The sequence below is a fragment of the Haematobia irritans genome, chromosome 3 (genome assembly GCF_050003625.1).
Source record: "Haematobia irritans isolate KBUSLIRL chromosome 3, ASM5000362v1, whole genome shotgun sequence".
Taxonomy (NCBI): Eukaryota; Metazoa; Arthropoda; class Insecta; order Diptera; family Muscidae; genus Haematobia; species Haematobia irritans.
Genome location: NC_134399.1, coordinates 187,650,560 through 187,676,608, shown reverse-complemented (window position 1 = coordinate 187,676,608; position 26,049 = coordinate 187,650,560). Strand labels below are relative to the sequence as shown.

General features: G+C 33.9%; 2 protein-coding genes across 5 annotated transcripts in view; one reads left to right on the top strand and one right to left on the bottom strand.

Moving 5' to 3' along the window:
* The window catches only part of RhoGAP19D (Rho GTPase activating protein at 19D), a 302,970-nt gene extending 289,957 nt beyond the window's left edge, over nucleotides 1-13,013 (bottom strand). For all 3 annotated transcript variants that reach the window (XM_075300612.1, XM_075300615.1, XM_075300614.1), the window contains exon 1: nucleotides 12,078-13,013. The gene's annotated coding sequence lies outside the window, so the exon portion shown is untranslated. The remainder of the gene's footprint in view (nucleotides 1-12,077) is intronic.
* A 6,623-nt stretch (nucleotides 13,014-19,636) lies between these two features.
* Nucleotides 19,637-26,049, top strand: part of mys (position-specific antigen beta subunit myospheroid) — a 54,246-nt gene continuing 47,833 nt past the window's right edge. For both annotated transcript variants that reach the window (XM_075300610.1, XM_075300609.1), the window contains exon 1: nucleotides 19,637-19,772. The gene's annotated coding sequence lies outside the window, so the exon portion shown is untranslated. The remainder of the gene's footprint in view (nucleotides 19,773-26,049) is intronic.

Sequence of the window (26,049 nt, the reverse complement as noted above, 5' to 3'; positions counted from 1 at the left end):
AATATGTACATAAAAAAATCTTTAAAAAAAAAACGAAAATTGTCGCTGGTGAGAATTGAACCTGCACCACACAAAAATATTCTGATTCAATCAGGAAATTAATTGATCCAATAAATTTTTGAAATGTCTTCAATCACAGAAATGATAGTATCAATTAAAACAAGTATATACAGCAGTAAGTTCGGCCGGGCCGAATCTTAAATACCCACCACCACGAATCAAATATAATAGTTGCATTTGCAAACTCTTCATCGTAGCGGGTTACTTGATAATATATAGAATTTCAGGGGGTTTGATGACAGATATTCTCCCAAGCAGATCAGTGCAACTAGTACACTTCGCGAAGAGAAATTTAAAGATTCTACCTACGATGACTAGATCAGATTCTGATTTTATAAGAACCATTTTTGGTGCGTGTAAGTGTGCAAGAAAAATGATGAAATGACGCCTTGATATGAAATCTAAAATCTAAAGATTTTTATCCCCTTCATTAAAATGATTAAGAGAAGTAAAATCTGGGAATTGCATTCAGTTTCAAGCAATTTCCATGATTAGTGCGCCTTCTATACCTTCAAGAAGTGAAATCGGTCTATATGGAGGCCTTACCAAATGGACCTATAAAAATTAAATCCGATACAAGTTTTTGTGGCAATTATATGTACAATTATTTACAATTACAGGCAAATGGTTTCCAGAAGCCCAAGAAGTAAACTCAGGAGATCGGTATATATGGGGCTATACCAAAACATGGACCGATGCACACCATTTTCTGAAAACCTATTTATGGTCTTAAAATACCCCTATATTTTAAATTTCAGTCAAATTAGATATAAACTATGGTTTCTACAAGCTCAAGAAGTAAAATCGGGAGATCGGTCTATATTGGGGCTATACCAAAACATGGACCGATAGGCACCATTTTCGGCACCCCTATTTGTGGTCATAAAATGCCTCTAGATTTAAAATTTCTGGCAAATCGGATTGAATATACTGTTTCTAGAAGTCCAAGAAGTTAAATCGGGAGATCTGTCTATATGGGGGCTATACCAAAACATGGACCCATACACCCGATTTTCGACACACCTATTTACAGTAGTAAGATACTTCTAGATTTCCAATTCCAGGCAAATCGGATAGAAAATATAGTTTCTAGACGCCCAAGAAGTAAAATCGGAAGATCGTTCTATATGGGGACTATACCAAAACATGCACCGATACATCCGACTTTCGACACACTTATTTACGGTCCCAAAATATATCTAGATTTCAAATTTCAGGCAAATCGGATGGACAAGAAGTAAAATCGGGAGATCGATCTATATGGAGGCTATACCAAAACATGGACCGATAGGCACCATATTCGGCACACCTATTTGTGGTCATAAAACACCTCTAGATTTCAAATTTCTGGCAAATCGGGTTGCATATACTGTTTCTAGAAGTCCAAGAAGTAAAATTGGGAGATCGGTCTATATGGGGGCTATACCAAAACATGGACCGATACACCCGATTTTAGACACACTTATTTACGGTACCAAAATACCTCTAGATTTCAAATTTCAGACAAATCAGATGGACAAGAAGTAAAATCGGGAGATCTGTCTATATGGGGGCTATACCAAAACATGGACCGATACACCCGATTTTCGACACACCTATTTACAGTAGTAAAATACTTCTAGATTTCCAATTCCAGGCAAATCGGATGGACAAGAAGTAAAATCGGGAGATCGGTCTATATGGGGACTATACGAAAATATGGACCAATACTCCCCATTTTCGACGCACCTATTTATGGTCCTAAAATATCTCAAGATTTCAAATTTCAGGCAAATCGGATGGATAATAAGTAAAATCGGGAGATCGGTCTATATGGGGGGTCTATATGGAGGCCTTACCAAATGGACCTATAAAAACTAAATCCGATACAGGTTTTTGTGGCAATTATCTTTACAATTTCAAGCAAATCGGATAAAAACTATGGTTTCTAGAAGCCCAAGAAGTAAACTCAGGAGATCGGTATATATGGGGGCTATACCAAAACATGGACCGAAGCACACCATTTTCCGAAAACCTATTTATGGTCCTAAAATACCTCTAGATTTTAAATTTCAGTCAAATTAGATATAAACTATGGTTTCTACAAGCTCAAGAAGTAAAATCGGGAGGTCGGTCTATATTGGGGCTATACCAAAACATGGGCCGATAGGTACCATTTTCGGCACACCTATTTGTAGTCATAAAATACCTCTAGATTTAAAATTTTCTGGCAAATCGGATTGAAAATACGGTTTCTAGATGTCCAAGAAGTAACATAGGGAGATCGGTCTATATGGGGGCTACACCAAAACATGGACCGATACACCCGATTTTCAACACACTTATTTACGGTCCCAAAATACATCTAGATTTCAAATTTCAGACAAATCAGATGGACAAGAAGTAAAATCGGGTGATCTGTCTATATGGGGGCTATACCAAAATGTGGACCGATACACCCGATTTTCGACACACCTATTTACAGTAGTAAAATACTTCTAGATTTCCAATTCCAGGCAAATCGGATGGACAAGAAGTAAAATCGGGAGATCGGTCTATATGGAGGCTATACCAAAACATGGACCGATAGGCACCATTTTCTGCACACCTATTTATGGTCCTAAAATATTTCTATATTTCCCACTGCAGGCAAATCGGATAGAAGAATACGGTTTCTAGAAGTCCAAGAAGTAAAATCGGGATAAGAAGTAAAATCGGGAGATCTGTCTATATGGGGGCTATACCAAAACGTAGACCGATAAACCCGATTTTCGACACACCTATTTACAGTAGTAAAATACTTCTAGATTCCGAATGCCAGGCAAATCGGATGGACAAGAAGTAAAATCGGGAGATCGGTCTATATGGGGGCTATACGAAAACAAGGACCAATACACCCCATTTTCGACACACCTTTTTATGGTCCTAAACTACCTCTTGATTTATAATTTTAGGCAAATCGGATAGAAAATACGGTTTCTAAAAATGTGAGCTATATCAAAACCTGGACCGATATAGCCCATCTTCGAACTTGACCTGCCTGCAGACAAAAGACGAGTTTGTGAAAAATTTCAGCAAGATAGCTTCATTACTGAAGACTGCAGCGTGATTACAACAGACAGACAGACCGACATTGTTATATCGTCTTAGAATTTCTCCCTGATCAAGAGTATATATATACTTTATATAGTCGGAAATCGATATTTCGATGTGTTACAAACGGAATGACAAACTTTGGTGGCGGTATCACCATTATATGGTGTTGGGAATACAAATTAATTGATAAGAAAGCTAAGCTCAAGTCCCTTCCAATGAACCTAGTCTATATACCTCACGAGGCTTAGTTTTGGCCCCATAGTAAAAATATGTTGAACATTTATTTTCAAATTTGCTCTTTTCACAAAGACTTTTCTAATAAAGACATTTGTGATTATGAAAGCTGAGCTCAAGCCCTTTCTAACGAACCTACTCTCTATACCGCACGCGGCTTAGTTTTTGCATAGCAAGCCAAATCGTAAATATTCAAATTCGAATTTGAAAAAGTTCATATCAAGTATTTAAAGTGACGATTTGAGTCTCGGCTAAATTTTTGCCGCAATTTTCAAAGTCGAATTTATCCTAACACACATTTAAAATGACTCTGTTAGAGTTAAATTCTAAAATTTAAAATTTATCTTCACACACATGGATCCCGGGCTGCCCTTCAAAAGAAATGTTTGCGATACATCTTCCAATTTGTTAGACAATCCATGGGTCTAACTCGCTTCCTACCATAGTGCAGCGCAGAGCATACAAATACGAAAGCTCTCCTTAAGTTTGAATATTGATTTTTTTTCTCATTATAAAGTGTATATTCCATTTAAGCCAGCAATTCAAATTCGATTTTCCTGTTTTCTTTAAAATAAGATTATTCTATTCACTGGCTATGGAAATTCGATTATTCGATTTTGGACAATATCAAAATTTGATTAGTTTATTTAGCCAAATTTTCAAAATATCAAGTGTCGATAAGTCGAACTTGAAGATTACAAAAAGTCGACTTCGAAAAGCACATTTTTATTTTGTATAGCAAATTAACGTAATTGTTTTCTACATTGGAGTATAAGATTGCATTTTCCTCTAACTGCATTAATTCAATTTAATTTTTGGTCATTTTTGTTACATGGCATTTGACCTAAAGCATTAACGAATGCCTTTGGAAATAATTCATTCAAGGTTTTAGTTTAACATAATAACTGGTCCCCCCCGTTGGCATTGTGGAAATGCAATAGCCAAATTGGTCATACATCGCAAAATATTAGTTGCAGTACCACAGAATAATTCAAAATTGAATAATTCTAGTTTAAAAATAATACATTTTAAAGCAATTGTAAAATATCTGTTAAATTTAAGCACTTTAAAATTGGATTTTTCACAAAGGTGCTAACATTACAAGCACAACTCCTTGTCTATTGAAGTTTTAATTCAATTTTATTTTTCATCATTATTCCATCGACGACCAACCACCACTTTTATTGTAAAATATCACAAAATAACTGTAATTACAAATTGAATTTAAAATTCAAAAAAAAAATGAAAATAAAAATAAAAAACGCAAACTCATAGAATCGTTGCACAGCTGAAGAGGAAAATAAAAACAACCAACAAAACAAAACAATTATCTACCAATTATTGATTGGATTTGGTTTTCTGTACATTGACGATGCCTGCCAAATGATTGGGTGAGAAATCAACAACCTCTTCGCAATAAATTATGGCAGAAAAAAGTGGAGAAGCAATCGCAAAAAAACAAATGTTTTTTTTGTTGATTTTCAATTATTATTTATTTGCAATGGTTTTTTTGTTGTTTCTTCTTGGAATGGCCAGGTTTTCATTTCAATCACGATTCGATTTTGTTAATTAATCATTTTTAGTTTTTTTTTTTTGGGAGTGGATTAACAATCTAACGAGATACCCAAGTAGTGATATGGTATGAAATGAATGAATGTCTATTTGTGTAGAATTGTTTCAGGTGATTATTGGCCTGAGGTATAAACGTGAGTTCTATTGGGTTGAAATTATATAGAATAGAATGCTTGGAACACATGGTTTGAATTGTGCTGCATTTGCTGAAATTGAAAAAGAGAAGCAGATTTCTTAGCTATATTGTTTATGGTAAGGTCGATTTGTTTTTATTTGCTGTGTATTTAGTAACATTTTGCTAGAATTTACATAATTGATATCTGTAGGTCTTTTACATTTCTATAGAAAATTTTGCCAAGATTTTATTTCTATATCAAATTTTGTCAAAATTTTATTTCTATATAAAAATTTTGTCCAAATTTTATTTGTATATAAAATTTTGCCAAAATTTGACTTTTTTAGAAATTTTTTCCAAAATTTTATTTTTATAGAAAATTTTGCCAAAATATTATTTTTATAGAAAATTTTGCCAAAATTCTACTTCTTTATAAAATTTTGTCAAAATTTTATTTCTATATAAAATTCTGCCAAAACTTTATTTCTATATAAAATTCTGCCAAAGTTTTATTTCTATAGAAAATTTTGCCAAAATTTTATTTCTATAGAAAATTTTGCCAAAATTTTATCCTATATAAAATTCTGCCAAAGTTTTATTTCAATAGAAAATTTTATCAAAATTTTTTTTATATAAAATTCTGCCAAAATTTTATTTCTATATAAAATTCTGCCAAAGTTTTATTTCTATAGAAGATTTTGCCAAATTTTTATTTCTATAGGAAATTTTGTTTTTTTTTGTTTCAAAAGAAAATTTTGCCAAAATTTCATTTGTATGGAAAATGTTGCCAAAATTTTATTTCTATAGAAAATTTTGCCAAAATTTTATTTCTATATAAAATTCTGACAAAGTGTTATTTCTATAGAAAATTTTATTTCTATAGAAAATTTTGCCAAATTTTTATTTCAATAGAAAATTTTTCAAATTTTTATTTCAATAGAAAATTCGGCAAAATTTTATTTTTATATAAAATTCTGCAAAATTTTATTTCTATAAAGGGTGATACGGTCAAAATTTGGTCAAGGGAACGCGTGTAAATCGGTGAAATCGTTTATTTAAAAAATCAAATTAAATTTCTTTTTCAAGTTCAATTAGTATGAAATTCAGGAAAAATATTCAGTTAGGCTTTCGCTTTTCCAAATCCGAATTGCCGGACCTCACGCTTGACACCTGCCATCAGATTTTGTACAGCCACCTTGTCCACCTTCTTCGCCGCAGAAAGCCAGTTTGCCTTGAACTGCTGCTCGTCCTTAGCAGTTTTTTGGTCTTCTTTAGGTTCCGCTTGACAATAGCACAGTATTTCTCAATTGGGCGGAGCTCTGGCGTGTTGGGAGGGTTCTTGTCCTTGGGAACCACCTGGACGTTGTTGGCGGCGTACCATTCCATGGCCTTTTTACCGTAATGGAAAGATGCCAAATCCGGCCAAAACAGTACAGAACAACCGTGTTTCTTCAGGAAGACGTTTATTCAAACACTCTTTCACGTAAATTTCTTGGTTGACAGTCCCGGAAGCTATGAAAATGCTGCTTTTCAAGCCACAGGTACAGATGGCTTGCCAAACCAGATATTTCTTTGCGAACTTTGACAGTTTTATGTGCTTGAAAATATCTGCTACCTTTCCCCTTCCTTTTGCCGTATAAAACTCCTGTCCCGGAAGCTAATTGTAGTTGGCCTTGACGTAGGTTTCGTCGTCCATTACCACGCAGTCAAACTTCGTCATCGTCGTCGTTTACAGCCTCCGGGATCGCGCGTTGGCCGTCGTATTTTGTTTATCATCGCGATTTGGAGCCACTACCTTCTTGTAAGTCGATAGTCCGGCCCGTTTTTTTGGCTCGATGCACGGTTGTAGACGATACACCAAGCTTATTTGCGGCATCTCGGAGAGAGAGGTTAGGGTTTCGCTTGAAACTACCGGCAACTCTCTTTGTCGTCTCAGCGGCTTCCGGTTTTCGATTTCCCCCCGATCCAGACTTCCTGGCTGTCGACAAACGTTCCCCAAACACTTTAATTACATTTGTAACGGTTGATTTGGCAACTTTTAGCGATTTTGCCAGCTTTGCGTGCGAGTAGCTCGGATTTTCGCGATGCGCGAGCAAAATTTTGATACGCTGCTCTTCTTGCTTGGACGGCATTTTGACAACTGAAAAGTGAATTCCAAAATCAAAATTGGAGCAACATTCTAGACACACACACCTTCAAAATGAGGGGTGTTCAGGTTCTTTAAATGCAAAATTGAAAGAAATACGTCAAGTTTATATTGACCAAATTTTGACCGTATCACCCTTTATAAAATTCTGCCATAATTTTATTTTTATATAAAATTCCATCAAAGTTTTATATCTATATAAAATTCTGCCAAAGTTTTATTTCAATAGAAAATTTTGCCAAAATTTTATTGCTATAGAAAATTTTGTCAAAATTTTATTTTTATATAAAATTCTGTCAAAATTTTATTTCTATAGAAATTTTTGCCAAAATTTTATTTCTATATAAAATTTTGCCAAAATTTTATTTTTATATAAAATTCCGTCAAAGTTTTATTTCTATATAAAATTCTGCCAAAGTTTTATTTCAATAGAAAATTTTGTCAAAATGTTATTGCTATAGAAAATTTTGTCAAAATTTTATTTTTATAGAAAATTCTGCCAAAATTTTATTTCTATAGAAAATTTTGCCAAAATTTTATTACTATAGAACATTTTGCCAAAATTGTTTTCTATCGAAAATTTTGTCAAAATGTTATTTCTATAGAAAATTTTGTCAAAATTTTATTTCTAAAGAAAATTTTGTTAAAAGTTTATTTCTCTTCTTTGCAAAATCTAGCAAAACATGAAGAATTCTACCAATCTACGGAACAGTAAAAAATCTACCATTTTTGGTAGAACTCTACCATCTATGGCAGCTCGTTATTTCAGACTCACTTAGACTATTCAATCCATTGCGATACCAAAGTGGCGAACTTCTCTCTTATTGATGAGAACTGTCTCTTTCTAATTCGATCCAATGTTTGGTATAGGGATTGTAATTAGAAAATTAGTCAGGTTTTCGGCTTATTCATACATTTGAAAAGTCAACATACCTATTTAAAATAATAGGAAAATACGAATTTTTGATTTCGCGACTTTGATTCAATTTTTAAAAATATAAGTCTGTGCCCAATTTTGAAGATTACAAAACGTTGACTTTGATAATCAGACTTTTTTCTAAAAAGGCGATATTCGAGTTTTGAAAGAAAGAAGAAATGATTCTGGTGTCATCATCACTTCTTTCGTGAAATCCGCTAAATCGGTGATATACCCACATAAATTCGAAATAACACCTCAGCGGTTTTAAATAATAGGCTGAGTATTTGGGGCCATATTTTTCTACTTTTTTCAAAAAGTTATTAGTGGTTCCATAAGTTTCCATTTTGTTTAATATGGTTTTTATTTTTATTTTATTTTACAACATAATCTCCTTTAAGACAAATTCTATGGGATACATAAGAAGACAAATCAGGATGGATGGATGGGACAGCATTTCCTATCCTTATTAACACGTTATAAGAAAACTCTTTTTCTTCGCCAGATGGGGTCATTTCAACTTCAACGTCGAGTTGTAATAATAATTTGGCACAATATATTCCAATGATCGTTTTAAGCTTCTCTAGATAGTCAACGTAAAGATTTAAGAAAGTATTGCCAAGCGAATTGCGATTCTGAATATCGGAACATAGGAGATTGGATCGATAAAATTAAATGAAAATCTCGAGTTTCATTTAAATTCTGGAGCAAAGAAAGTACGATTTCATTTCCAAATTATAAAAATGTTTAATTGTCCGAGTTGTAGTGCACAACAAAGGAAAATGTTGAATGTCAGTTTTTTTTTTCAAAATAGGAAATGTCGAATTTTACGATCATTTAAAAGTCGACTGTTGATATCGGGATTTTGGACTTCTCAGTTATTGGTCACTATTAAATGGAGTCAAATCGCTATTGGTTTTCAAAAGTATATTAGTCGAATTTGATTTCTAAAAAAGACAAAGTTAATTTTCGGACTAATACTAGTCCATTGACTATAGGAGGGTGGTCCGATAAATGCTTAATCTTATATGGTACATCATTCACATTACAATTCCAAAACCCACTTTAACTAGATTTCAATTGTCATTTGCCTAATAAAAAGGAATGGAATAATACCGTAAGAGCAATGTATCCTCGTACACAGTTTCTATTTACATTTTTGTTTTCACAGCCTTTAGTTCAATGGAGTTCCACATCGGCTATAAATAAAGAAAGGACACCAAAACACCATCTCGTATTGATAGACCACCGATTGAAGATGCCCAATGTAGGTGACACAGTAGGCAATTTGAAACATCGAGTGGGTGGGAACCACCGTGTTGCAATGGTTACCATGCCCGCCTTGCATACACAAGGTCGTGGATTCGATTCCTGCTTCGACAGAACACCAACAAATTTTTCAGCGGTGGATTATCCTACCCCAGTAATGCTGGTGGCATTTCTAAGGGTTTCAAAGCTTCTCTAAGTGGTTTCACTGCAATGTGGAACGCCGTTCGGACTTGGCTATAAAAAGGAGGTCCCTCATTGAGCTTAACATAGAATCGGGCAGCACTCAGTGATAAGAGAGAAGTTCACCAATGTGGTATCACAATGGATTGAATAGTCGATTCGCAAAAAATATGTTGCCTTGGTGTTACACTACTTTTTCCCTAATTGACATTTCGCCCAAATGATAGTGTAATTCTAAAGTTATTGTTAATTTATAATATTGTGAGGTATAAAGGATCCAAAATCTATGGCAGTGTACTTGATATGTTGCAATCAATTTCGAGAATGTTGCACCTTTTTTCCCAATCGAAATCGCCATAAGATAGCCTGATACATCGGGCTGCCACCTAACCTAAGCTAACATCGAGTGGGTTATATCCTGCACGAAATTTAGGGTGAAGAAAGTTATTCGAGCTCACTTTAAAAAATTAGATCTATACTTGTGTTTCGATAAGTTAATTGTTTGAGGGCTTTTTTTAATTGCTGTTTATATATTTTTATATTTAAGTATTTCTGGTAGTAATGCTATTTTATTGTAAATGCAACTGTCTTAGGGTCTCATCGACTATGTTACTTTCACGCGGAAATAAAATTACAAATTAAATTAAAATTAAACCAGATGCGCAAACGCGATACCATTTCGGAATCCTGCCCTGTTTCTTGAGATCGATACGTCGAAACGATCGAGACATGCACAGAAAAAAATTCACGAACATTTTTCAAATTAAAATTTTAATTGAGTTTAAAAAATATTGAATTGAAACAAAAATCAAGCACAAAAATTAATAGTATCAATTAATTTTTTAATTGAACTTCAATTAATTTTTTAATTGATACTATCATTTCTGTGATTGTAGACATTTCAATTATAAAATTAATTGGATCAATAAATTTCGTGATTGAACCAAAAAAAATTTTTTGTGTGTGTATAATCTGTTATGTCGGTATTATTAACGGTCTAAAATGGGAGCCACCGTGGTGCAAAGGCTACTATGCCCGCCTTGCAAACACATGGTCGTGGGTTAAAACATATTTCCAACCCAACACAAAACAATTTTAAGTGCACTGCAATGTGGAACGCCGTTCGGACTTGGCTGTAAAAAGGAGTTATTGAGTATAACATAGAATCGTGCAGCACTCAGTGATAAGAGAGAAGTTCACCACTGTGGGAATAGTCTAAGTGAGCCTGAAATATCGAGCTGCCACTATATACCTAACGTAACCTAAGGTTTAAATAGTGAAGTGCATCCAGCGGGCCTGCTTAGAAAAGACGAAGACTATTTCCGCGGTCGGACTGGACATGTCTATCGATTTCTGGGATTCAAAAGGTTCAATCAACATCGGCTTACAAGAGAAGGGTAAATACCACAGGTCAGTACTATGGCCATTTTTATTTCAAAAGCAAATAAATAAACTCTCTTGATACAAAATTCAGTCGAATAGCGATGATTGACACCGAGATTCCAATGTTCACCAGCTCTTCATATTTAGATTTTAAATTAATTTTTTGCCAGACAGCAGCTATACCAACTTTTGCAGTCAATTGTTAATAATTCGTTTCTGAAAGCATTTTATTGTGCAATGTTAGCGAACGAACTTTTAAAACGTCCAACGAATATGTCTGTCATTTTGCCAAGATACTCTTATGCCAATTAGCAACTTAACTACTAAAAATATTTCAGGTAAAGTTGACCAGAGAAAAAAGTTCATTTGTACTTTTCTTACGCAAGAGAATCTGTATCTCTTCATGGAATATGTATGGTACCAATCTCTGGTTCTTGAAGAAAAAAAGAGGAAGTGCAGACCCATTGACATCTTCCTTTGTTTCTATGATCGTTTATGCTTATCCAAAAGCGTTTACATTATTTTGTTATTGGTTCATTCATGTTTACGTTTTATGTATTGGATTACATTGGATTCTTCCACCGTAAGGTGACCGGCTTTTAGTCATCAGCCAAGAAGCACTATTCGGCGCCAATAGTGCTTCCCATGAAAAGATGAAATTACAATGTGACATACTGTATCGATCAAAACATATCATCTGTCATCTTTATGACTTTTTTTGTTTAGTGGAGCATTTTGGAAGTATGTCGATTTTTTTCGAGAACACAAGACAGCATTGCATTAAAGAGGTATGTATGACCATTTGCCAATGTATCATCGAGAAGTTGCAGCAACATTTGGTTGAAAGTTTGTTGTTAATGGCGATGGTTATAAAAACAACAACAGGAATAACAGCAACACCAAACTATAGGGTAGCTGCTGTGGTGGCATGCAACAGGAATACACTCTTCCAGCACAAGCATCACAAGCGGGAAGACAACTTTCAAGCGGGAAGACAACTTTCGCTCAATCCAGAGCAAGAAAACAGTACCAAAAAAAAACAAATAAGAAATGAAACTACAAAAAAAGAACTGAGACACATTTTGGAGATTCGAAAATCAAAAGCGAAAAACACATTCAGCACTTACCTTATATCGTCGTCGTCGTCTTGGTCGTTGTAGTTGTAGTTGTTGGGTAAGCGTATCCAATGTACCAACAACAAATATGAGTGACTGCCTGCTATTCCTTGGGGAACTGATGAGTACTCACTCGCTCACTCTGTACTGCACTACACACCAAAAAAAGCCGATAAGAAATAAAAAAGAAAGCACACCTTATTTCTTTTTTAGCACTCTTGAGTTGCCTTATGCTACCATATATCCATCAAAACACTCTGGTCACTACTTTTCAATATTCCAAATGATTATTAATTAATTGGTTTATTTCCTAGCACGCATATTACACTGGGCACTACAAAAATAATCTTTTAGTTGATCTCAATTTTTGTTATTTATATTACACTTTTTTTGTTTTACAGATCTTTTTTCAAGGCAGTATTTTTCTTTCCGTTCTTCTTCTTCTTCTTCCGAATTGTAGCACTTTTTTCGTCAGTAGCAAGATTCAGGGATCATTACACTTCCGGATGATTAGTTTATCCAGAAACTTTTATACTTCACTAACTTTTCTTTGGAGTTAAAACTATATGCTTTTTTGTGTTTTCAGTATTTTCAATAAATATTTCACTGTTTTTTTTTCTTTCTTGGAACACCGATAGGAAGAAAATTTATATTATTTATCGTCGTTCGTGTGTGCTATATATATTTAGATGGATGATGTAGATGTTTGTTTGGGTGTATGTGTGTGTGCATAAGACTATATGGAAAGGAAACGAAGACAAATATATCGTATTTTCTTTCTTAACGCACCAGTTTCGTTGTTATATTTTGTTAATTTCATAGGATATTTTCAGTATTTACACTTAATATTGGTGGTAATCTCACTAAATATGGTTAGTTCACGTAGTTTATTCACTAAAAAAATCTTGGAAACAACGGCTCTAAACCATCCGCGTAAGTTAAAATGTGCGTTTGACAACGAATAAGAGAATAAATGAAGAACCAAACAACACCAAAGAAAACGTCTATTCCAATCAGTATAGACAACGTAACGTAACGTGCCAGCTGATTTATAGAATGAACGATTTCTCATCCAACATTCAACAAGTACTCGGTTATTCAAGTACCGGTTTATGAGAACAATACAGCCACAGCTAAATAAAAACGGTTTACGTATTGTAAAATTGGTGTTGTCAACTGAATCTTTAACAGTCTATTTCTGATATCCAAATTCTGCTGTTCGTTCGCATACAAAACGAAAATTAGCTGATTTCGGTTTCTCTAAGCTCTATCTAAACGACAAGTGAGACGAAAATCAATGCGAACGAAAACGTAACAGAAATGTCAAATCCACTCACTTTGCACAAACCTTTCGTTTTGTGGAAAAAAGCATTCATAAATAGAGAAAAACTTAATAATTGATAAATTGATTAACGCTTTTTGGTGCAAATATATGATAAAAGTGGTTTATATAGATCTATTTCTCGTTATAACCGCCATATATACCGTTTAAAGGAAATTCTAAAACGAACAAACGCATACATTTGGAATGAAACACTCATTAAAAGGAAAACCGAAACCTAAATATTGCAGATATATGGAAATATAAATACATATCTCTCTGCGAGGGCTAATTTCTTAAAAAAAAATATTGAGCTAAACCAAATATCAACAGTAGGGCTGTTTTCTTTTAGCACTGGATGCAACATTTGTATGGGCTATGGAGAACATCGTTGCACTAGTGCTCTATCCAGAACATCTCATCAGTTCAAGTCGCGCCGGTGTTGCCAGATTGTATTTTGATAAAGCAACGCTGCTTCGATTCACAATAGCAATTAATTGTGACAAATTTATCGAAAAACATGAAATTCAAAGTGGTGATGTGTCATAAATAATCGCAGCAGTAAATATTAATTACTATTTGAGCATTTCATACATTAAAAATGCAAGATTTCACTTATTTTCTGTGATTGTTTCTAAACAGCTGATGACAGCGTTGCACATTTTTCGAGATGTCCTGGATAAACGAGTACTCTGTTTTCTTTTAGTCCTTCACGGCTTAGGGTATCCAGTGCTAAAAGAAAACAGGCCTAGGGAGAAAAATTTGCAAAATAAACGGCGATGCCAGATTGAATTTTATGGAAAATAATTCTAAAAATGCATGGGCCTTTTTCAAGTAATTGAAATAATTGAGATCTGGTAATATTAGCATTTGACAGTAATGCTATGTTCCTACTGACTCATTTTCCTCATTCGTTTTTCCAAAACATTTCACCGTTCACACCGATTTGAGATGTTTTAGTTTGACGGTTGCCATGGAATCTAGAAATTCCCATTTACTCTAAATTCACATATATGCAACGTATGTTCAAATAATTATATATTTTATTTGTTATTTATTATATTATTTTACTATATTACTTTTTTAACAATCTCTCCGTGTACCATAACAACGCGATTCCAACTAAAAAACAACCCATGCGCAAACATATCGATTACACCGATGACAGGTATCGATTACAGGTAGACAAAAGAGATATAGGAAAATTTCCTATTTTTTTCTGGAGGGGGCTAAGCCCTCCCCCAGATGCCTTACTACACTTATGCTTGTAACTCAACATCATCCTTTTATTAATGCAAACAATTATGTTAAATGTTTTGTGAAAGTCATTTAAATGTTATATTTATAAGAATTTAATACATGTTTACAGCCTATTTCTGCTATTTGAATTCTAGTCTTCGTTCGCATACAAAACGAAAAACAGCTGATTTTGTTTTGTCTAAGGGGTATCTAAACGAAAATCGAAACGAAAGTCAATGCGAACGAAGACGTAACGTAATCTCACAAACTAGGTTTCTGTAATGCGCTTTATGCGCATTACAGATTATCAGTTATTCCGTGTTTTTAAAGAATCTTATAGTGTGTCGGATCGATACGACTTGTCGGCGATGACTAAATAATCGGTAAATGTGTTATCTATCCCAGAAACATGCAGCAGTATCGATTATGCCTTCGGACTTAACTTATAATGTGCACAATATATGGGATATGTTCGACACGAGCACTGTCGTCCGGTATAACTGATAGTCTGTAAAGCGCATTACTATCAGTAATTCCGGACGACATTGCTCGTGTCCAACATATCCCATATATTGTGCAAATTATAAGTTAAGTCCGAAGACATAATCGATACTGCTGCAAGTTTATGGGATCGATAACGCATTTACCGATAATTTAGTCATCGCCGACAAGTCGTATCGATCCGACACACTGTAAGTTTCTTTACAAACACTGACATTCCGTCCGGAATAACTGATAGTCTATAAAGAGCAAAACTCGATTCGTTCGCATTTTGTCGAACTTAAAAGCAGGTTTCTGTATGTCGAACGAGCTCTATCGATCGACTGAAACGGAGACTAGGCTAGGTTAGGTGGCAGCCCGATGTATCAGGCTCACTTAGACTATTCAGTCCATTGTGATACCACATTGGTGAACTTCTCTCTTATCACTGAGTGCTGCCCGATTCCATATTAAGCTCAATGATAAGGGACCTCCTTTTTATAGCCGTGTACGAACGGCGTTCCACATTGCAGTGAAACCAATTAGAGAAGCTTTGAAACCCTCAGAAATGTCACAAGCATTACTGAGGTGGGATAATCCACCGCTGAAAAACTTTTTGGTGTTCGGTCGAAGCAGGAATCGAACCCACGACCTTGTGTATGCAAGGCGGCATGCTACCCATTGCACCAGGAGACTAACAGCATAACAAAAAATCAGCTGTTTCTGTGCATTTCTGTCGATCGATAGAGCTCGTTCGACATACAGAAACAGGCTGTAAATGTCGAAACCACTCTTCCTATTGTGGAAAAAGGCATTTATAAAAAAAGGCCGGTACTCTGTTCGGTTTTCGCGTTGAAACTCCATACAAAACCAAAAAATGCGAAAAATTTGCGAAATTTTTTCCATTTGTGATACTTTGTTTTTTTCCTGTTGAAAAACTGACGTTTATAGCACGACGCCATTTGCAATGTGAATTAAGAAATACTTTATTTATTAAAAACTGTTTGCGCGGGTTTATAAATCAAACACGGACCATATTTTTGTTCCGAAACTATACAAAGGATCAAAGGAATAGCAGATCAATTGCCCAAGGAAAAATAAAATGTTATTTTGTAAAAACAAGCAACAACCACCAACTTAATCCAATATCGCTCCCTGTAAAATAGCGCTCCAAGCTACCTAAAAAAACGCCGCTTTCTATGTGCGAAATAATGGTTTCCATAAAAATTTTTCGCAAGAATGAACATAGTACCGGCCTTAAGGAAAAACTTAATAATCGATAAATTGATTAAAGCTTTTAGTGCAAATATGAGATAAATGTGATTTATATCTTTTTTTTCTTTAGAACCGGCATAGAGACTGTTTGAGAGAAAGTCTAAAGGCCGATGCTATGTTCATTCTTGCGAAAATTTTTTATGGAAACCATTATTTCGCACATAGAAAGCGGTGTTTTTTTAGGTAGCTTGGAGCGCTATTTTACAGGCAGCGATATTGGATTAAGTTGGTGGTTGTTGCTTGTTTTTACAAAATAACATTTTATTTTTCCTTGGGCAATTGATCTGCTATTCCTTTGATCCTTTGTATAGTTTCGGAACAAAAATATGGTCCGTGTTTGATTTATAAACCCGCACAAATAGTTTTTAATAAATAAATTATTTCTTAATTCACATTGCAAATGGCGCCGTGCTATAAACGTCAGTTTTTCAACACGAAAAAACAAAGTATCACAAATGGAAAAAATTTCGCAAATTTTTCGCATTTCTTGGTTTTGTATGGAGTTTCAACGCGAAAACCGAACAGAGTACCGGCCTTAACACGAAAAAACACATACATTGCGAATGAAACACTCATTAAAAGGAGAACTGAACTGTAATTACTGTAGAAATATGGAGATACAAATCCTTATCTCTCTACGCGTGCTAATTTGTTATTTTTTTTTTTTTTTTTTTGAGCTAAACAAATATCAGAAGCGGGAAAAGTTTGCCAAATGAACGGCGATGTCACATTGAATTTTATGGAAAATAATTTTTAAAATGTATAGGCCGAAACACAATTAAAAAAGCAGGCGTGTGCTTGAGCTTTTTGTCTTTGCTTTAAAGCGTCTTTATTTCTTCCAACACATAGAAAAGCGCAACCCTCGCTTCATAAACATAAACAAATTTATATTTTCAATTACAAACCTGGAAGGAACAAATGTTTTTAACGTCAAAACCGCCTACCAAACCCCAAAAAATTAAAATATGTTAGACTTTTTTTATGCCTCGGCGCTAAGCCTACATTTATTGTGTGCCGTCTCATATAATTACGTGTTCTTCAACTTTTTTCAAAGCGAAGAATAAAGTGAAGAATTAGGCGGCATGTTCATTGTGTGTCGGCCTTTACGGCCTATTTCAGGAAATTGAAATAACCCTGCCAGCATTTCAAATTTCCATTTCATCCTCATCGGAACCACAGACTCGTAAGTGACACTGAAACAATCGCCAACTGTGATAGTATTTTGCCATCACTATTCGCATGAAAGTATTTTGCCATCACTATTGTTACAAGAGCCATTTTATATTTTGTGAAACACCAAGCAAGCTTCTTATAATTTATTAAAAAAAAACGATAATGAAGTGCTGAAAAGATTAGGGCTGTTTCCTTTTAACACTGGATGCAGCATTTGTATGGGCTATCCAGAACATCGTCAAGTCGAGTCGGTGTTACCAGATTGCATTTTGATAAAGTGACGCTTTTAAGATTCGCAATAGCAGTTTATTGTGACTAATTTATCGAATATCATGAAATTCAAAGTGATACAGTGTCATGAATAATCGCAGCAGTACATATTTATAACTATTTGAGCATTTCATACATTACAAATTTAAGATTTCACATTTTTTCTGTGATTGTTTTTAAACAGCTGATGACAGTGTTGCATATTTTTTGGAGATGTCCTGGATAAACGAGTACACTGTTTTCCTTTAGTCCGTGACTGCTTAGGGTATCCAGTGCAAAAAGAAAACAGCCCTATTGTTATTTCGCTTAAAATTGTAAAAGGTATATTGGTGAACAATTTTTGACTTTCCAAATGGAATAAAGTGATAGTTTTTCAAATATTTTTCCAGACACGCTGCCTCCATTGGGAATAAAAGCACTGGCTGTTATATTTATGAGAATTTATTAATATTTAATAAAATTAATAAATATCTAAACAATCGCGTTTTACTTGACCACAATGATTCTTTTACAACTATCTTAAAATTCACTTTCTCTGTTTGTTTGAAAGGGCTCTTATTGGCGTCCTTCTAAATGTATCTAGAAGGGCACCTAATAATTGCACTCATGCGATACTTTTTTGTAGTAACTTGGCGTGGTACAACTTCTCAATAGTGACGGCGCTTTTCCGAGGAGTTTTGGATATCGTATACAACTGTTTTCGACGTAGTGGGGATTCTCAGAAGCGCCCCCCAAATACAAAAAATGTTGGCAGGGAATTGAGATCTGGTAATGCTAGCATTTTACAGTAACGTACGCCATGTGAACGAACGAAAGGAAGTTAGAGAAACCATAATCTAGACGAAAGTGATTTATATGATGTAGTCTTGTATTTAAAACAAATCACCATCATGTTTTTATTGTGAATTCTATTATTGACCTACCTGACGTATTATATCATGCAATAACACAAAAATGTTGTTCGGATTTGTTTGTCGGTCTAAGGTGCCCTTCAAAAATATTAGGGGATCATATGGTATTCTGCTGGTTATTGGAAATGTCAATCTCTTTAATGACATTTTATATATATTCCAATATTTCATTTCTTTGCCAGACCATTTCGATCTTTACGAGAACGTTGACGTTTCCATTGTACCGTGTGTGTTTGAGCGGGTGATTAAAATAAACGGGATCGGGGAGGAGAACAGAAACAAAGAGAAAATCGGTCTACACTAGTCTTGGGCAAAATCGTTCACCGTAGTGATTCGGACTCATCGTTCCTTTAGTACAAAGGAACTAGTTCCTTCAAATCGTTCCATCGTTCCTTTTCGTTCCGGACTTGTATATTTGTCATCACTGTCATCTACTAAATACAGACATTACATTGTTTGTTTATTTTGTGTAACGAAGTTCGTGGTCAATTGAAAGATACAAAAATATGGAAAAATTGAGTGAAATTACTTCAAATAGTTTATAGTAATATAAAAAAACTTAAGTTAGTAACTAAATTCAGGAAGCCAAGCTCTTTGGATGGATTTTTGAATTGAATAATACTATACTCTATGCAAAATTATTCATTGCAAGAAATTACGATTTTTTTGTCGTTTGTGAAGAGCCCGAGATGGAATTAAAGATTCTATTAAATAGCAGCATATCAATCAATGGTTTAAATACATACGCGCCAAAATGTATGAATTGGCAAATGGCTCAAACAGAAGTAAAAAAATCAAACTGCGATCCGAGGAACGATGGAGCGTAAATTGAAAATAAAACTAAATGACAAAAGGAACGATGAGAACGAAAGAGATGGAACTAGTGACTGTCGTTCCTTTTAGTGAACCGTTCATTGGAACTAGTTCGTTCCGGAACGACACAAGACTAGTCTACACCTCGCCCTGATGGCATAAAATTCAATAAATACAAATAAATTTTCATTGAATTTTTATTAAAAACTTTAAAAACCCGAAAGTGTAAGTGTCAATTTAAAATGATTCATAAAAATTACGTAAGAAAACATGAAAATATTAAGTGGAAATATTGACAAAAATATCTACCAAATGAAGCAAATAGCAAAGAAGGAGAAAAAAAGTCATGGTGTTGGTGATGATGTTGGATGATTTCATCGTCGCTGTTGTTCATCGGTCATTTTTGGTGGAGAACAAACAGCACTAGATTATAAATATATGTGATCATGAAAAAAGAAAATTATAGTGGAAAAAGTTATTAATAAAACGAAGTATTAAAAAATTGTGATTAATTAAATATCGTAGCTTCTGTATTTTACTTAAATTCAATTCAAAGTTCATTTATATGCTTCTCAATCGCCCTGTGTGTATTGCAAAAGAAGTGAATGGTGTATACATGTGTGTGTGTGTATGTAAAGTATTTACATTTTGTACGTCTTGTTGTTGCTGTAGTAAGTAGTACGCGCTGCCAGTATTTACGGTTTATGAAAGACTTGCTTGCAGCATACTTGTTTTTGGCCCGCAGAACGAGTTAGAACGCCCACATTTCCGCTCTATGTTGCTCTACAATAAAAATTTTGATGTTGGTGTTTTTATTATTGGCTGGTTTGTGTTATTGTTGTATACAAATCTCTCGATCATCTCATCCTCCATATGCAAATCCACCTCTTCTAATTGTCTACGAGGTGTGTTATCAACCTATGACAACACAGGGTCGAGATGTAAAGCAATTCTTTTAGAAATATCGCCTGAAATGAGTTTCTAGTTACAAACATTAATAAATCTACTAAGATGCCGATCTATAACTGGAAATTACCATGGTGAAAATATAACCTAAGGCAGTTACAATCACGGAGATGTCTCCTATACCTTGAATGTACCATTGTCATTATAAAAAATTTACTTCAGCCCATAGATATGGGAATTGTATATGCCTGGAGATCTCGTGGCTTGGACTTGTATTCATTCAATTTTGTATAGAGGAGTCACGCTCTCTCCTCCAGCCTACCGTACGAGCACGTTGTCTTTGAAGATATTGGCTTCATAAGCGTAGTAAGGCCTCTGGGGGAGGGCGTAGCCCCCTAAAAAGTGTTTTGGTATATAAGGCAAATAACAATATATAAGCACTCATTGTAAAAGATTTTCTGGGCTGTATTCCCTCATCACCATTGTTTCCGTTCAGGTGAATAATTGATCACAGACACGGTTGCCATAGTTGGTAGATTTTTTACTGTTTGGTAGATTATAATAATTTTTAATGTTTTGGCAGATTTTGCAAAATATTCCTCCGAGAGGTACTTCCAATTTTTCTATAGAAAAAAATTTTCTAAAGAATTAAAATTTTGAAAAAAATATTCTATAGAAATAAAATTTTGACATAATTTTCTGTAAAATTTTGACACAATTTTAGAAAGAAATAAAATTTTGACAAAATTTTCTATAGAAATAAAATTTTGACAAAATTTTCTATAGAAATAAAATTTTGACAAAATTTTCGTAAGAAATAAAATATTAACAAAATTTTCGAAAGAGATAAAATTGTGACAAAAGTTTCTATTGAAATAAAATGTTGACAAAATTTTCTATGGAAATAAAATTTTGATAAAATTTTCTACAGAAATAAAATTTTGACAAAATTTTCGAAAGAAATAAAATTTTGACAAAAAATCTATAGAAATACAATTTTTGACGAACCATTTCATTCGCAGAAACATTTTTTATAATAAGCCCAAATTGTTATCAAACACTGCGAAATTAGATTTTTTATTTGGTAGTTTCTTTGGTAAAATGTTCTTCAAATTTTGGTAGAGACTCGAGTGGCTCACGGATCCTCCGTATATCGAAAATAATGCCTGTGGTTACAATACTAAAAATGACATGATTTTAGAGGTCTACCCAATAAACTTTATCAAGTGGATTCCAATTCCTTTGGGTAAAGCTAATTTTGGTAGGCTTAATGGTTGCTGCGTAATCGATAGGGGCATCCTTCGTATGTCGAAAATAATGCATGTGGTCACCATCCTAAAATTGGCATGATTTTAGAGGTCTACCCAATGAACTTAATAAAATGGATTCCAATTTCTTTGGGTAAAGCTAATTTTGGTAGGCCTAATGGTTGCTGCAAAATCGATAGAGGCGACCAATAGACTCTATGGCGTTCGTATCGTCCTCCTATCCTTCCCCCATTTGCTAGGTGTCAATCGCTTCAAAATCATATTTATGCCGCCAACTTTCTGACAAACCAATTTCGCACCATGCTACGCTCTGACTACAAATATGGTTGTCGAACATACAGTTCATCAAGGCGTAAAATGGTTATGGAAAAGATTTAGTCCCATCCGCAAAGGAGTCGTAACCTATTAACAGTAATCTTCATAGACCATCGTTTGGTTCACAGAGGATCCTTTGTAAAACTATACCTTTCTCCAAAGCGATAGATGCCTTACTTGGAAATTACACATAGGTTTGCTTGCTAGACATGGGTTTAGCCAATCACCTCTTTCAAAAATTAAGGTAAGAGGACAATAATATTCCCTAAGAGGGTAATGCACAGTTTATACACATACCTTCAAACTTGATATACCTGTAAAAAAAAAACAAATATGAACCAAATTTCATTATTTTGGAAACTACTATTGAAGGTCAGCATGGTGACAATAGCAGCCATATGGTCTTAGGTTAGGTTAGGTTAAGTTAGGTGACAGCCCTTTGTATAAGGCTCACTTAGACTATTCAGTCCATTGTGATACCACTGAGTGCTGTCCGATTCCATGTTAAGCACAATGACAAGGGACCTCCTTTTTATAGCCGAGTCCGAAAGGCGTTCCACATTGCAGTGAAACTACTTAGAGAAGCTTTGAAACCCTCAGAAATGTCACACGCATTACTGAGGTGGGATAATCCACCGCTGAAAAACTTTTTGGTGTTCGGTCGAAGCAGGAATCGAACCCACGACCTGGTGTATGCAAGGCGGGCATGCTTACCATTGCACCACGGTGGATTACGGTCTTGGTTAGATCGCTTTTGACAGGGTCATCCAATACATACTTTTAAAATACACCTCGTTTTTATGGCATTATTCTTTGTTTCGCTTCCATATGTTTGTGGAACATTTATGTATATGGCTCTTGAAAAAAAAAAACACACTGGCACGAGTGATTATTGCATTGAACATTTGAATGGTTCCCCTTATTGTTCGTGCTTTGCTGTTTATCATCAATGCTACCCTATAGCAGATGTGTTTTGCGGGGGCTATTAATAGCAATCAGTCTCAACGTCACCGCTATAATCAATCCATAGGTTTGAAATTAAAATATTGGAGAAAATACAATACAGTTTAATGCTTGATTTCTTTGGGATTTCAAATGAATTTTGTAAAAAAAAAATGTAAATGGTCTCTCAAAGCAGTAGAGGAATATTTCGCAAGGTGGGTGAGATGATGTATGACAAAGGGCATTCCTTTCCATGCAAATTGACGCCAACAGTCTTAGGACAATATATTCTGTGATTTTATTTTATTTTTTTATACATACTTTTTTTTATATTTATATATGTAAGGAGAATATGTAAGTTAGGCTAGAGTGTCAATTAGTAAATAATCTTTATGGTCTACGTCTATTGCACTATTCTATAAATGGAATAATTATTCACATATGTAATTGACAATTTTTATAAAGTCTCACGTTCTCCTCATAATAGAGTGCAAATGGCACGTGAGTTGTATTTCGTATTTTCCTGCGAAGCTCACTTTACAATTGCAATTGGTTTTTATAAAACAAAGGGGTTGTTAGTGACATTCTCTGTTGTATGCGATAAATCAGGAAATTCAATTCCCTATTTAAATGTATGTTTAGAAATAAAAAAAGTTTGCATCAACATTTTGGTGCTAAAAGCAAACACTTTTTGCTTCGTAAATTCTCAAAATGTAATTTACCCGCATGAAACTCCGTTACGTACTATGGACATATCTGTCATCTTCCGTATATATTCCATATGCCAGTTAGGAGGAACCTTATTGCTGTACATTTTTAAGTTATTATTAACCGGTGAGAAGATATTTAATTTGATTTTATTTTGTAATTTCCATTTTACTTTCTGTTAATTGAGAGGTAAAGCCTAACAGAGCTACATGAAATGGCCCTTCGAATTTTTTTCTAAAATTGGTCCTACTCTTTAAATCAAATCCACAGCAATAGAAAAGTCAATGACATAGTGTAGTAAAATACGGGTTTTCTGTGCTAAATTACATCATTACCTTCAAGGGTGATAAACTGATTATATCGAATCTCCAACATCTAAATAAATTCCATAATGTACCAGTATTACATACACAGAAAAAAATATCACCAAAATATTTCCAATTAAAAAGTTAATTGAAGTTGAATATTTTTTCAATTAATAAATTAATTGATACAATTAACTTTTTAAACAAGATAGAACATAAAGTTAATTAGTCAATGATTGAAAATTTTAAAATTTTTAATTAAAAAATTAATTGATACAATTAACTTTTTAATCAAATTCGGAAGACTAAGTCAGTTAAAAAAAGTGATCCAAATAAAAACTCTAAGCCAATTCAGAAAGTAATTGAAAATAGTTATCTTTTTAAATAAAAAATTAATTAGGGTTTGCATTCAAAATCAATTAAATTTTTAATTGAATCAATTAAATTTTTAATTGAATCAATTAAAAAATTAATTGAAAATTGCTAATGACATCAATTAATATTTTAATCAAGAATTTTTTCTATGCCCAATTAAAACTGTGATTGATACTATCATTTTCGTGATTGAAGACATTTCAATTAAAAAATTAATTGGATCAATTAATTTCGTGATTGAATCAGAAAAATTTTTTTTTGTGTATACAGATTGTCAAACGGAACGGATAAAAAACGATTTATCCGGGGGTTTGAGTGATCAATATCGGTGGATGAAAACCGGTTGTCGGTTTTGATGAAAACATCGTTTAATACCAAATATACAAACGGATATGCAATGAAAACACCTCCAAAAAGGTGTAAGGTACATAATAAATAAAACAAGTATGTACGGCCGTAAGTTCGGCCTAGCCGAATCTTATGTACCCTCCACCATGGATTGCATAGAAACTTTTACTAAAGACTGTCATCCACAATCGAATTACTTGGGTTGCAGTAACACTTGCCGATGACAAGGTATCGTAAAACTTCTCAACACTGTGTTCTCAATTGTAAGTTAGTCCATACGGGGTATATTTTAAACAAAAAAGGCCGATTAAATACGTAAATAATTCAGTTTGGCAAAATTTTCTATAGAAATAAAATATTGACAAAATTTTCTATAGCAATAAAATTTGACAAAATTTTCTATAGAAATAAAATTTTGACAAAATTTTCTATAGAAGTAAAATCTTGACATAATTTTGTATAGTAATGAAATTTTGACAAAATTTTCTATAGAAGTAAAATTTTGACAAAATTTTCTATAGAAATAAAATCTTGACAAAATTTTGTATAGTAATAAAATTTTGACAAAATTTTCTATAGAAATAAAATCTTGACAAAATTTTGTATAGTAATAACATTTTGACCAAATTTTCTATAGTAATAAAATTTTGACAAAATTTTCTAAAGTAATAACTTTTTTTTGTTTGTTATTGTTGGTTTCTCTTCAATCATTATTGTTGTTTTTGATCTCAGCTTAAAACCATGCATTGACTAAACTACAAGTGTAGCTTAACCAATAGAGGAAAAGTATGCTTGTCAAATTTATTTGGGCAAAGCCCTATAGACAGCAAGATAGTTGGATGTACAGCTGTTTCGGAATTACCACATTCCTCATCAGCATCCACTACTTGCATCAAAACTATCAACCAATTATGAGAATAAATTCGGATAATTCACTCAACCCAAAGTGAACTACACTTGAACCTTCCGAAAAAAGGTTTGATAGTCGGCTACTGCCTAAACAAATTATCGATTTGAATGTAGTTGGCTGGGTTTGTTTTTGAGCGTGCTCAGTTTAAAACCATGCATTGACTAAACTACAAGTGTAGCTTAACCATATATAACTATAGACCTGCTATATATAACTATAGACCGATATGGACCAATTTTGGTATGGTTGTTAGCGGCCATATACTAGGTTAGGTTAGGTGGCAGCCCGATGTATCAGGCTCACTTAGACTATTCAGGCCATATACTAGCGCAATGTACCAAATTTCCCAACGTACCAAATTTCAACCGGGTCGGATGAATTTTGCCCCCCCCCTAATAGCTCCAGGAGGTCAAATCTGGGGATCG